The following is a 14,395-nucleotide window of genomic DNA, read 5'->3' as shown; positions in this document are numbered from 1 at the left end:
ATGCAGGGCTCGGAGGGTGGGGGGTGATAGTCTGGACCTTGCACCACAGTTATGTCGAGGGTGGTTAGGGAGAGAATGGGCAGTACCAGCATCTTTCCTCATCCCTTTACTTGATACTCAGATATTTTTCACTTATGTCATGGGCCAGTGGCGCAATGGATAACGCGTCTGACTACGGATCAGAAGATTGTAGGTTCGACTCCTGCCTGGCTCGACAAGTGTGTGTTTTGTTCTGTCTGATAAAACTCCGTTTTACAGGCATATTAAAGAAACACTTGTTTTAAATATGAGGAGGAAACACATAGTTGTTTGGCTGAACAGCCATGCTACCTTTATGCCTGCATGTCCAACAGAACTCCCAGCTCACAACTGAACAGTGGCCTACAATAGAACTGGTAAATTGGAATTGCAAGAAATATTAAAGTATTTTTACCCCATTTATAGTTAACCTTTTGAAAGAATTACAAATGTGCATTCTTTCAAACAATTAAATTCAGGGATTGCATAATGAGCTGTGAAATGGTGAAAATTTTAAAAGCATACCAAATCCCTTTAGAAAAGTCAACTGCCTAAGAGCGGTACTTATTTTGGGGAAATGTAGGGGAAAACATGGGCTTCTTTTAGGTAGCAGTTAAAAAAATACTAACGTGGCAACTCTTGGCCTAATAGAAAATGAAAATTAGGAACATGTATTGTTAAAAACAAAAGTATTGCTTTTCAGGGAGCAACGACCTATTAAAGTTCACCTACAAGTGGTGAGTACTGGGTTTCATTTTTCCCCCAGCTATTTTATGAAAATAAATTTTTTTAGGCCAGATCCTAAAAAAGTATAGGTCCATTCATTGACTGATCTTTGATCTGGCCTATCATCTTTAATTAAACAAAGTATAGCGGGAAATAATTAGGTCTGGGAATCCAGTAAGTGATATTCATATGATAAATTATTTTCCATGGTGATGATGTTATACTTTAGAAATATCAGACCATATTATATATTTACTAACCTGCAGTTTACTTTTTCATTCCTAGACCCCCCATTCATCTGATCTTTGTTTTATGTTATGAAAATTACTATAAGAAGTCTAGTTAATATAGAAGTATTTTGCAAATTATTTTTGTTTATTGCCCGTGACCTGTCCCTGACTTTTACTAAAAATAACTGTGACAAAATGTGGAGGGAAGAGGGTTCAGCACCCACTGTTGCTGGTGCTCTGGGGCTCCCCCCAACTGCCCATAGTGGCTGAGTGTGCTAGGGTCTCCCCTGCCACCCATGGTAGCTCAGAGCTGCAGGGCCAGCAGCTTAGAGCTCTGGGGGCCCCCCTGCTGCCCACCATGGCTGGGAGCTCTGGGGTATCCTGTTGCCCCATGGCTCAGAGATGCAGGGGTCCCTACCAACACCCATGGTGGCTGGGAGCTCTGGGGTACCCTGTTGCCCCATGGCTCGGAGATGCAGGGGTCCCCACCACCTGGCTGACAGCTCCAGCCCCATGGCCCCAGGGCTGAGGCAGAAAATGTCACAGAGTTCTCTGGAAGTCACAGATTCCGTGACCTCTGTGACAAAATCTTAGCCTTAATTCTAAGATATTTTTAAAGTATATGTGACATTTTCAGTATGTTTACAGAAGAATCATTTTTGATCAGGAAGCTAACATAATTGAAATGGTAAGAAATACTCAAAATACCAAATATTTGTAGATTTAATAAATTTTTCCATAAATTTACAGTGAACAAGCCCCATGATCACTGATAAATGTTGCAGTTAGAGCTTTAGTTTTAGCACTCTATCATCTTTACATCAAGATCATAGCTTTTTTTTCCTTTTACAACTTTAGTAAGTTGCACTCTCAGCAAGTTTGCAGATGGCACTAAACTGGGAGTAGTAGTAGATACATTGGAGGGTAGGGATAGGATACAGAGGGACCTAGACAAATTAGAGGATTGGGCCAAAAGAAACCTGATGAGGTTCAACAAGGACAAGTGCAGAGTCCTGCACTTAGGACGGAAGAATCCCATTCACTGTTACAGACTAGGGACTGAGTGGCTAGGCAGCAGTTCTGCAGAAAAGGACCTAGGGGTTACGGTGGACGAGAAGCTGAATATGAGTCAACAGTGTGCCCTTGTTGCCAAGAAGGCTAACGGCATTTTGGGCTGTATAAGTAGGGGCATTGCCAGCAGATCGAGGGACGTGATCGTTCCCCTCTATTCGACATTGGTGAGGCCTCACCTGGAGTACTGTGTCCAGTTTTGGGCCCCACACTACAAGAAGGATGTGGAAAAATTGGAAAGAGTCCAGCGGAGGGCAACAAAAATGATTAGGGGGCTGGAGCACATGAGTTATGAGGAGAGGCTGAGGGAACTGGGATTGTTTAGTCTGCAGAAGAGAAGAATGAGGGGGGATTTGATAGGTGCTTTCAACTACCTGAAAGGGGGTTCCAAAGAGGATGGATCTAGACTGTTCTCAGTGGTACCAGATGACAGAACAAGGAGTAATGGTCTCAAGTTGCAGTGGGGGAGGTTTAGATTGGATATTAGGAAAAACTTTTTCACTAGGAGGGTGGTGAAGGACTGGAATGGGATACCTAGGGAGGTGGTGGAATCTCCTTCCTTAGAGGTTTTTAAGGTCAGGCTTGACAAAGCCCTGGCTGGGATGATTTAGTTGGGATTAGGTCCTGCTTTGAGCAGGGGGTTGGACTAGAAGACCTCTTGAGGTCTCTTCCAACCCTGATATTCTATGATTCTAAATTGTACACAGTACTAAGTGCAGTATCATTATCTGAATACAACAGAACTCTCACTCCAGAGTAAGCCATGCTGCAGATGGAAGCGAACACTATGAAGTAGTTTGGAATGGCAAGCTCTCTATGTGAATTCCTGATTTACTGCATGTCCACAAAACCCAGTTCAAGTATTTATAACTTCATAAAGTTATTTTTTCAAATTCTCATGACTTATTGGGAACTTGTGCTGCTCGATTTGAATATGTGATGGCTGCACTATGAAAATGTAACTTTAAAGGACAAAAATGCCAAATTTAAAGTGAAAAAGTGCAAAAGAGAAATTAAAAAAACAGCAGAAAGTATTTTACAGAAACCAAAAGGTTTTCCAGTGGCCTGACACCAAGAAAGGAAGCTTCAGGTCAGAAGGAGAAGTTTGGGGTTTTTAAGAGTGTTGTGGAGTGAAACTAGTAAATTATAATGAAAGTCATTTTGCAACGTTAGCTATAACAGCAGTTTCTCCCAGGCAAGCTGTAATCAATTAGTAAAATGTCAGAAAGAAAATAATTCAGGAGACTTGTTTTACAGAAAAGAACACTCGAGCCAGGCAGGAGTCGAACCTACAATCTTCTGATCCGTAGTCAGACGCGTTATCCATTGCGCCACTGGCCCTGAATGTTGGCTTTTGATTATGAATAGAGAGACATATAGTATTATTCTACCCAAACTTATAAATATGGCATTAGGGTAACAGTATACAGAGGCTAGGTCTATATTACAAACTTACATCAGTAGAACTACATCACTCCTGATCGATTCAGTTATACCAACCTAATCCCCGGTGTAAAGAGTGCTATGTTGACAGGAGAAACGCTCCTATCAACATAGCTATCGCCACTTGCTAAGGTGGATTAACTATGCTGACAGGAGAAGCTCTCCTGTTGGCATAGTAATGTCTTCATTACAGCTGCACTGAGCCAGCATTTTAAGTTTAAACCTGCCTTTAGGGTGGATAAGGTAGAGCTGGAGGGAGCACGAAGAGCTAGAGGATACTTATATAGTATCAAAAGTGTGGAAGGTTATTTAAAGGCAAATATGAGATCAGCTCTTTGCCCCAAAGAGCTTGCAATCTAAACAGCTGATTTTACAGAGGGGTCTGCAAAAGCAGACACTTGTGGCTTAGCTAGACTACTACTTTAATTATGCTGGTATTGATAAAGTGATATGACCCCACCTACTGTGAGCACAGTTATACTGATATAAAAGTGCTTTGTAGTAGTATAGCCTTTTCCATAAGGAAAGGGGAATAACTATACTGGCATAAGTCATAAGGGATGCATCAGGCGAGGTATTTCCAGTAAAGATAAGGAGGTGTTAGTACCGTTATACAAGGCACTGGTGAGACCTCATCTGGAATATTGTGTGCAGTTCTGGTCTCCCATGTTTAAGAAGGATGAATTCAAACTGGAACAGGTACAGAGAAGGGCTACTAGGATGATCCGAGGAATGGAAAACCTGTCTTATGAAAGGAGACTCAAAGAGCTTGGCTTGTTTAGCCTAACCAAAAGAAGGCTGAGGGGAGATATGATTGCTCTTTATAAATATATCAGAGGGATAAATATCAGGGAGGGAGAGGAATTATTTAAGCTTAATACCAATGTGGACAAAAGAACAAATGGATATAAACTGTACATTAGGAAGTTTAGACTTGAAATTAGACAAAGGTTTCTAACCATTAGAGGAGTGAAGTTCTGGAACAGCCTTCCAAGGGGAGTAGTGGGGGCAAAAGACATATCTGGCTTCAAGACTAAGCTTGATAAGTTTATGGAGGGGATGGTATGATGGGATAGCCTAATTTTGGCAATTAATTGATCTTTGATTATTAGCAGGTAAATATGCCCAATGGTCTGTGATGGGATGTTAGATGGGGTGGGATCTGAGTTACTACAGAGAATTCTTTCCTGGGTGCTGGCTGGTGACTCTTGCCCACATGCAGGGCTGGCTCTAGCGTTTTTGCCGCCCCAAGCAGCAAAAAAAAAAAAAAAAAAAGCTGCGATCGCCAGCAGGTCCGTCGCTCTGAGAGGGAGTGACGGCCCCTCCGCTGAATTGCCGCCGAACAACCGGACGTGCCGCCGCCCTCTTCATTGGCCGCCCCAGGCACCTGCTTGCTACGCTGGTGCCTGGAGCTGGCCCTGCCAACATGCTCAGGGGTCGGGAAGGAATTTTCCTCCAGGGCAGATTGGCAGAGGCCCTGGAGGTTTTTCGCCTTCCTCTGCAGCGTGGGGCACGGGTCACTTGCTGGAGGATTCTCTGCACCTTGAGGTCTTTAAACCACGATTTGAGGACTTCAGTAACTCAGGCATAGGTTAGGGGTTTGTTACAGGAGTGGGTGGGTGAGATTCTGTGGCCTGCGTTGTGCAAGAGGTCAGACTAGATGATCATAATGGTCCCTTCTGACCTTAATGTCTATGAGTCTATAAGTCACCACTACAACCATGTCCATGGTAGGGCTTTGACTGGTATATTGGTAAATTAGGGTTACCATATTTAAAAAATAAAAAAAGAGGACACTCCACGGGCCCTGGCCCCGCCCCTTTCCCATCCCCGGCCCCGCCCCTTCCCCAAAGTCCCCGCCCTAACTCCCCCTCCTCCCTCCCAGCCACGCGAAAAGGGCTGCCCGAGCGCTATCGGCTTCACGGTTTGCCGGGCAGCCTCCAGACCCTGTGCCCCCGGCTGGCGCTTCCCCAGCGCAGGTGGAGCCCGGGAGGGGAAGCGCCCAGCCGGGGGCGCAGGGTCTGGAGGCTGCCTGGCAAACCATGAAGCCGGTAGCGCTCGGGCTTCGGGCAGCCCCCACGCCTCCGGACCCTGCGCCCCCGACCGGGCACTTCCCCCCCCGGGCTCCAGCTGCTCTGCTCCTCCCCTGACTCTTCAGCTCTGTTTAAGAGCCGAGCTGCCCGAGCGCTACCGGCTTCGGGCAGCCCCCTTGCCTCCGGACCCTGCGCCGCCGGAGCAGAGCAGCTGGAGCTCGGGAGGGGAAGTGCCCGGCCGGCGGCGCAGGGTCCGGAGGCAAGGGGGTTGCCCGAAGCCGGAGCGCTCGGGCAGCTCGGCTCTTAAACAGAGCCGAAGAGTCAGGGGAGGAGCAGAGCAGCTGGAGCCCGGGAGGGGAAGTGCCCAGCTGGTATTTTTCCCAGACATGTTCGGCTTTTTGGCAATTCCCCCCGGACGGGGGTTTGATTACCAAAAAGCCGGACATGTCCGGGAAAAACCGGACGTATGGTAACCCTAGGTAAATAGTTATACCACTACAAAAGCTCTGTGTAGGCCAGGCCTTACTCCCACCCAGAAATCCATGGAAGCCCAAGGGATACCGCACAGGAGTAAGGGCTCTTCCCTCAAAGGACCAGACGCAGTGAAAGGCAAATGCTAAAACAATGGTCTGCACGTGAGAATTTGGAGCCATGATTTAAAAAAACCTATCTTGACAAACATTTGTCAACTCTGTGGGGCAGATGAAAACATGGGCCCTGCAAACCTAACAAGGGGGAGAAAGACAGAGCTGAGCTGTGGAGAAGCAGAGGCAGCGCTGGGGGTAGGGATAGGGAGTACTGCCAGGGCAGGGGGGCTGTCAGACAATACGGCGAAGGAGTCAACAAAACATCAGCTTTGGGGTAGTGAGGGTCAGGGCCCGGTTGGAGAGAGGAAGGGCGGAGGTGGTGGGGGCAGGGAAAGAGCCGCGAGAGCGGCAGAGGCTCTGGTCTTTCTCTTCCCCCCAGCTTTCCTGCCCCTGGGGCAGCGCGCTCCGGAGCCGCGGGTGCGGGACTCGCTGGGCCAGTGGTGCAGTTAGGGAGTCTGAGACCGCGAGTCTGACCACGCGCCGAGCGGAGCCCGTGGCAAGTAGCGGGCCTTGGCCCTAATACTTCTGCTCCATCTTGCACCTCTCACTTGTAGTGCGCATGCTCGGAGTTAGAACTCGCTCGTCTGAGACTCTTGTGTGTGTCTGGGGCAGTTTTTTCTATGTCCCTTCGATAGCTCAGCTGGTAGAGCGGAGGACTGTAGAGGAACTGACTGCGGGAATCCTTAGGTCGCTGGTTCGATTCCGGCTCGAAGGAGACTGAGTTTTTATTTTCTCAATCTTCATATTTTGAATGTTTTTGGTCCCAAGATTCAGTTACTAGAAGAGGGAGGCGCGCGGAAACTGCCCCTGCGCAGGTAGCATCCCTGGCCCGGCCACTGCCTCCTCTGCCACCGAACTGGGAACCAGGTGCGGGGCCGGCTGGCTCCTGTCTTTCCCCCGGGAAGCCTGGTCACGCCTGCCCGCCCAGCCCCGGTCACTGCCCGCGCTCAGGCAGGGGCGGGCTGCCGCGCACAGCGGGTGCAGGCCAGGCTAAAGCAGCGTGACCCACCTCCCCCGTGGGGGGTGCCGAGGGGCATTTATCCACCTCTTTCCTTTCATCTCTAGGGCCCTGAGCCACGTTGTTTTATGGACAGTCCCTGAACAGGCTGCAAAGGAGCAGGCCCTTGGGTGATTTCAGCCTGTGGGGGTTTCTTGTTACTGTAATTAGTTTTGTTACAGAGCAGTAGGCAGCGCTAGAACTGTACATGGTGCATTACCAAAATAGCCAGGCTGTGATTAGTTAGTATGTGACCTAGAAATCTAGCTAAAACTACATCATCTTGCCTGGCTGTATCCAGCACAGTGGTAAAGAATCCCCTTCATAGTCATTTATAATTTGTCTAATACAAATTATACCCCCAAAATCACCATTTTCTTTCCATCCCCAAATAGGGTAATAATGTGCCAGATGTCACCCAAGTAACAGTAAGTGGCTCTGCATGATGCTACATAGTTTTTGTACCAGCACACTTATTTTGGCTAGTTTATGGTGTTTACTGAAATAGTTATACTCAGGGCCGGCTCCAGGCACCAGTGAAGGAAGCAGGTGCTTGGGGCGGCACATCCGGGTCTTCGGCGGCAATTCGGTGGCGGGTCCCTCAGTCCCTCTCGGAGCGAAGGACCCACTGCCAAATTGCCGCCGAAGAATGAAGCGGCGCGGTTGAGCTGCCGCCAAAGTGCCTCCAATCGCGGCTTTATCTTTTTTTTTCCGCTTCGCTGCTTGGGGCGGCAAAAAAGCTGGAGCCGGCCCTGGTTATACAGTATAATCTCTGCAGCCAGAGGTGAAATTTCCAGCTCAAGTAGATATATATGTGCTAGCTTTAATCAAGCTAGCATGCTAAAAATAGCCTGTGTGGTTCACAGTATAGGCTAGCCACCAGAGTATGTAGTTAGGGTACCTGGGACGGCCAGCCTGTCTCACTGCCCCCACAGCCACATGCATATATGTGCTCAGGCTGGAAATTACATCTCCAGCTCAAGGGTAGGTATATCCTCATTCCCTGTGGTGGGAGACTTCCAACCTGATTTTGCTATTCATGGAAGCCCCAAGAGAGAGCAACCCCTAATAGCAGCTGGGAGGGAAACCACCCACAAAATACACCTGGTTTGGTTCTCAAGGATTCAGCAGTTCTTAAAATTATTTGCATATGTTCAGAGAATATTTCATCTTGCAACATGTGCAGGAGCCTGTGCCAAACCTGGTCAAATATAAGGAGATCTTATGGGTTAAGCATTAGCATAACACTCAGAAAATCTATGTTCAGTTCTGCCTCAAAATTCTTGTATGACCATGGGAAAGACATTAAACTTCTTATCCTACCATATATGTATACATTGCAATGAGGAGCCTACTAGATCAAAGCTACCTCAGGTATGTGTACATGTGCTGCAATCACACCTCCCAGTTGCTGTATAGACATAAAGCTGTGGGGATAAATTCATGAATGCCATTGATGCTCAGATCAAACATTAGGAGTAGGGAAATGATTTTACCTCTGTCTATGACATTAGTGAGACCAGTACTAGAATACTGCACACAGTTCATGGGTCCACATTTGAAAAATCAGAGAAGGTGCAAAAAGATATATAAAAATAATTTGAGGGCTAGAGAAAATGCTGTATAAAGACTTAAAGACCACAAACTGTTTAGCTTAGCAAAAAAAAAAAAAGACAGAGAGGGGACTTGATTACAGACTTTAAATATCTTTACAGGGAGAAAATTCCAGGTACAAAAGGCCTCTTTAATCTAGCTCAAAAAGGGATACCAAGAACAAAAGCCTGGAAGCTGAAGCCAGACAAACTCAATTGAGAAATAAGACACAATTTTTTAAATAGTGAGGTTAATTAACCATTGAAAAAAACTAACAAGAAAAGTGCAGGATTCTTCATCTCTCAATATCTTCAAATCAAGACTGGATAGCTTTCTAGAATGTATGCTTTAGTAAAACACAATTTACTGGTCTTACTGGGATAACTGGATGAACTTAAAAAGCCGGTGATATATAAGGAAGTCAGACTAGTTGATCTATCCCTTCTGGCCATACTATCTGTTAACTGTTGTATGCCAGTTTCTATTTGTTTTCCTGGGAAATGTAATTTATGCTTTTCTCCGTCTTTAGCTGAAGTCCAAGATATTTTTTTGACTGCAAAACAGAGCAGTATGTGGTAGGATGCAGTGGACCTGTAGCACCTTTGAAGAAAAAAAGTGCAAACTATATTCTGCTATGTACACTGTACTTGCTGAGTGGAGGTCCTTTCCAAGGTGTTGTGTAAGTAAGTATGAAGGTAATTTGTTTTACACTATAAAGATGAGATCTCTGGAGGAGGTTTGTGGAGTTATGACAGGGTAGGGTGGAATTGGCTCAAGTGACCAAAGGCTTCCTTAGCGTATAAATAATAACAGGATTGGTGCCTGCATTCTCTAAGATGTAGGGTTTTTTTTTCTTCTCTCCTCTTTTTTTCTTCTACCTCTATCTCTTCGGTTGCTGGTTTGACTGCAGCTTGAAGGAAATTTTTGCCTTCGCTGCACACTCTTCTTTCGAGCTTGGATTGTGGCCATTACCATATTTTATTCATTTCATGGGCCACTGGCAACTGGAAATGTACTTGATTTAAAACACAACTTGCAACTACTTTCATCTGCCACACCTGCTTCTGAGTACCTTGGACACATTTTATAGGCAGAGTTCCTTTTTCTTTGCCCTCCCGCACCCACAGTGCAAGCAGTATCGATATTAAGGCTTAGAAGTTCCATTCATTGTCGCCCTCATCTTGGGGCAACTTTGATACAAAGTAGACTGACCACACTAATTACTGTAGCATGGCTATACTTCATGGAGTCTCTGGCTTCTCTCCACTGTTGGCTTAGATAAAAGCTGTTTGCTTTTGTTTTTCTCCCACTTGTTTTTGTTTGGGGTTTTTTTTTTTTCCTGAGTGGTAAGGTAGAGGTGCAGGGGAGTTAGGTTTTGCTGCCTGGGAAGAAGCAGAATGGGGGGTGAGCAAAAAGCCTGCTACTGTGTGCTGTTATTGTAAAAATTGTAGCAATGTGTTTGTTTTTGAGAGTGTTTCAAACATTAGATTCCATTTTGTCTACCTTTCATCCGTGAGCTTTATTAATCAAGTACTGGCAGGAAGCAATTCCATTTCCCTGAGTCTTGGGTTTTTGTCCATCACATTGGTAGTGTACGTATTTATTTTTACCACTGTCATTGCTCAATGTACGTAAAATCTTTCTGGTTGAGAATTGTTACAAGCCCCAGCTCAAGGATTTTCTTGTAATGAGTTACTGGACTATCCCATAGATAATCTGAAGAGTTGCTGCCCTTGCCCTATGCAATGAATACACAGGAAGGCAGGCAGCTTGTCCAATTTACTTTGGAATTTTTTCTCTTCTTCTCATTAAACTGAGGTATGTGGTATAGTTAAGGCTAAGACCAGCTTTCTGTTTAAAGGGCAGCTCTGCTAAGTGCTCTATAATTGACATGCTTACTTGGTTTGCCTTGACATTTGGTGTGTTTCAGGGGGTGCTATGCTCTGTTAATGATCCAAATTTGGTGCCCTTTGACTAAGGAGTTCTTGATATACAGTCCCTCACCCCCAAAACAGCTTTTCTGAAAGTTGAAAGATTCTGGCTGTCTTAAACAGGACGGGGGCAGTCAGCTCTAATGGCTGGAACAGAAGTTAAACCTACTGGTTAGAACAGGAATCAAAATGATCTGGACAAATTGGAGAAATGGTCTGAGGTAAACAGGATGAAGTTTAACAAAGACAAATGCAAAGTGCTCCACTTAGGCAGAAAAAATCAGTTTCACACATACAGAATGGGAAGAGACTGTCTAGGAAGGAGTACGGCAGAAAGGGATCTAGGGGTTATAGTGGACCACAAGCTAAATATGAGTCAACAGTGTGATGCTGTTGCAAAAAAAGCAAACATGATTCTGGGATGTATTAACAGGTGTGTTGTGAGCAAGAGAAGTCATCCTTCCGCTCTACTCTGCTCTGGTTAGGCCTCAGCTGGAGTATTGTGTCCAGTTCTGGGCACCGCATTTCAAAAAAGATGTGGAGAAATTGGAAAGGGTCCAGAGAAGAGCAACAAGAATGATTAAAGGTCTTGAGAACATGACCTATGAAGGAAGGCTGAAAGAATTGGGTTTGTTTAGTTTGGAAAAGAGAAGACTGAGAGGGGACATGATAGCAGTTTTCAGGTATTTGAAAGGGTGTCATAAGGAGGAGGGAGAAAACTTGTTCACCTTAGCCTCTAAGGATAGAACAAGAAGCAATGGGTTTAAACTGCAGCAAGGGAGGTCTAGGTTGGACATTAGGAAAAAGTTCCTAACTGTCAGGGTGGTTAAACACTGGAATAGATTGCCTAGGGAGGTTGTGGAATCTCCATCTCTGGAGATATTTAAGAGTAGGTTAGATAAATGTCTATCAGGGATGGTCTAGACAGTATTTGGTCCTGCCATGCGGGCAGGGGACTGGACTCGATGACCTCTCGAGGACCCTTCCAGTCCTAGAATCTATGAATCTATGAATCTTGCTTAGTGGTTAGAGCAGGAGGTGGGATTGGGAGCCAGAGATGAAGTCAGGAACCAGGAGTCAAAAGCATGCATAGCAGAAACAAAGTTAGGAAGCAAGTAGAGACATAATTGTAGCTATAGGCAATGGCATACACATTGGGTAGCTAGTTACTTGCTGCTGCTGTTGCTGACCTTAAAAGCAGGTCTGCTGGCTTCCTTCAGCCAATCAGGCAGGCTGATTAATCAGGCGGTCCTACTGCAACCCAGCTGAGCTAATTAATCCACCTGGAAAGGTTGACCTGGCTAGTTTTAAGGCTCAGTAGAAAGAAGTTGCTGCTGTGGTGATCTTGACTAGGCAACCTTATTTTGCTCACACAGGTAGAGCTTAAACCAGGACTCAGACCACACCAGAGTCTCCAATGCTTGGGGGTTACCCCAACAGAGTGCATGGCACCCGCTAGTCCATGAGGGAAGATCAATTAAAGTATAATTTTAAAAAGATGTTCTTTCTCCAGTTAGGTTTGTTATGAGCCTCATGTGCTTATTCACATGCCTAATAGATATCACTGATCATAACTATCGGAAGCTAACTATCTGGAAAACTATTTCTTCATCACAGGACCTGGCACTGTGTGCGTTTCAATGGTTTGCTCTCTCTTTGTCCATCTTTCCTCAGCATCATAGAGCTCAATTGATGGAGTAGTGTGAGGGAGCAGTTCCATTTCTTTCCGTTTGGGGCTTTTGTCCATCCCGTTTCTAGAGCTGGGATTTCTTTGGGCAACCGTGATTGCACATAGTGTGTAAAAGGCTTCTGGCGGAGAATTGCTACAAGCCCGATCTGGTGGACTTTCTGGCAAGGAGCTGCTGGGCTGCCCGTAGATAATCTGAAGTTTTGCAGTCCTTGAGCTGTGCGCCGAGTAGGTGGGCAGAGAGGCAACTGGTCCCCTTTCCTTTGCAGTTTTTGCTCTTCTTGTTGTCATGAACGGAGGCGTTAGGTATGGGTGGGTGTGCAAGGCAGGGGCGTTTGTATGTTTCTCTGAGGGTCTCTGGAAAGGTGTATTTTTTTGAAAGTTAAGGAACCGGGAACAGCGTAGTTTGCTCTGTCCCCTTTCCTTGTTGAGTTGAGGTACTTTCTTATTCTTAGTTCCTTTGGTTTGGGGTGTTTGTCATCCTCCTGGTATGTGCTCTGAGCTGTAATCTCTGCTTAGTGTAGGAGTCCATTTCTATGTCTCATCTTCAGGGTGAAGAGAGCATAAGAACAACAAGAGTCTTTAATCCTTTTGTTGACAGGTTCTCTATGAAAATGTATTGAATTTCCAGTTATAGGAGGGAAACTGAGTCTAGACGGAAATAATGGGTCTCCTATTGGGAGGGTGTAACAATTTCGGTAGAAGAGCATCTCTTCACACTAATTAATGTTCCGCTTCTCTATGATTATTCATACAGTGACAGAGGCTCACAGTACAACCACACACATCACGTTGTAATTTGGAATACAGATATTAGAATTAAGATTAATGCATGGAGCAAATCACAAGCATTCAATAGAGTGTAAACTCTATACACTTGCTCATAATTCTAATACCTGTTTTATCAATATTAACTTACAAGTGAGACAGACAGCTTCCAGCTATGCATCATTGAGTGTTCAGTGTAAACTTTGTGACCTTGGTTTGAACTGGCACCTGGCTTCCCAGTTTCACAAAAGCTAGCATCAGAGTCAATTAAATGATGATTAAGAATGGTCACAAGAACACTGCATTGCGATGTTAATCTGAATTTCATTTTGTTGTGTGGGCAAGGAGCCGTATCTAGAGCTAATTTCTGTGGACTGGATCATTCCTTCTGTATCTGTGGGTGGAGGCGACTAAGGCCATGTCTATACGTACAGCGCTGAAGTGGCACCGCTGTGTTGGTATGGTTAGGGTATGTCTACACTGTCAGAGTTAGAGCACCAGCAGTTACAGAGCCGCTCAGAGAATGCTGAAGGGAAACCACTGTCGTGTGTTCACACTGTCAGCTGCCTGTGCAATAGCGTGTTCACACTTGCGGCACTTGCATCAGTATTCGGAGCAGTGCACTCTGGGCAGCTTCCCACAGAGCATCTCTTCCTCTTTTGCCACTAAGAGTTCTGGGAAGGCGGAGGGGGTCACGGGGCATCCTGGGTCCTGTCTCAATGCCCCGCGATGCATTGCTTTGCAACCCAGCAATCCCTGTGCTTTTGTCCGCATTTAGCGCCATATTTCAATGGTTTGTGTACTGCGCGTTCTGCCTCTTCGGTCTGCAGGAATGGATCCCGCACTGTTGACCAGTATGCTGCTTGCTCTGACTAACACGTCACAAGTGGCAGTGGAGTTATTCCTTAAACTACAAAGGCAAGAGGAGTGTGATATTGATCTCACCACGCATAGTAGCTACGACACGAGATTGCTTGTGGCATTCACAGAGGTGCTGACCACAGTGGAACACTGCTTTTAGGCTGGGGAAACCAGCACTGAGTGGTGGGATCACATCATCATGCACGTCTGGGATGAACAGTGGCTGCAGAACTTTCAGATGAGGAAAGCCACATTCATGGGACTATGTGGTGAGCTCGCTCCAGCCCTGCGGCACAAGGACACGAGAATGAGAGCTGCCCTGCCGTTGGAGAGGCACGTGGCGATTACACTGTGGAAGCTGGCTACTCCAGACTGTTACCGATCAGTCGCTAACCAGTTTGGAGTGGGAAAGTCGACTGTTGGACTCGTGTTGACGGAAGTGTGCAGGGC

General features: G+C 46.0%; 3 non-coding genes across 3 annotated transcripts; 2 read left to right on the top strand and 1 right to left on the bottom strand.

The window, feature by feature from the left end:
- Window positions 1-141: 141 nt before the first annotated feature.
- On the top strand, window positions 142-214 carry TRNAR-ACG (transfer RNA arginine (anticodon ACG)). Its single transcript has one exon. It is a non-coding gene; the product is annotated as a tRNA-Arg (tRNA).
- Window positions 215-3,313: 3,099 nt separating this feature from the next.
- Window positions 3,314-3,386, bottom strand: TRNAR-ACG (transfer RNA arginine (anticodon ACG)). The gene has a single exon. It is a non-coding gene; the product is annotated as a tRNA-Arg (tRNA).
- A 3,347-nt stretch (window positions 3,387-6,733) lies between these two features.
- Window positions 6,734-6,823, top strand: TRNAY-GUA (transfer RNA tyrosine (anticodon GUA)). The gene is given in 2 exon segments: window positions 6,734-6,770; window positions 6,788-6,823. It is a non-coding gene; the product is annotated as a tRNA-Tyr (tRNA).
- Window positions 6,824-14,395: the final 7,572 nt, after the last annotated feature.

This window comes from Emys orbicularis, chromosome 2, assembly GCF_028017835.1.
Source record: "Emys orbicularis isolate rEmyOrb1 chromosome 2, rEmyOrb1.hap1, whole genome shotgun sequence".
Taxonomy (NCBI): domain Eukaryota; kingdom Metazoa; phylum Chordata; order Testudines; family Emydidae; genus Emys; species Emys orbicularis.
Note: the sequence above shows the minus strand (reverse complement) of the source record. Positions and strands in the feature narration are given on the sequence as shown.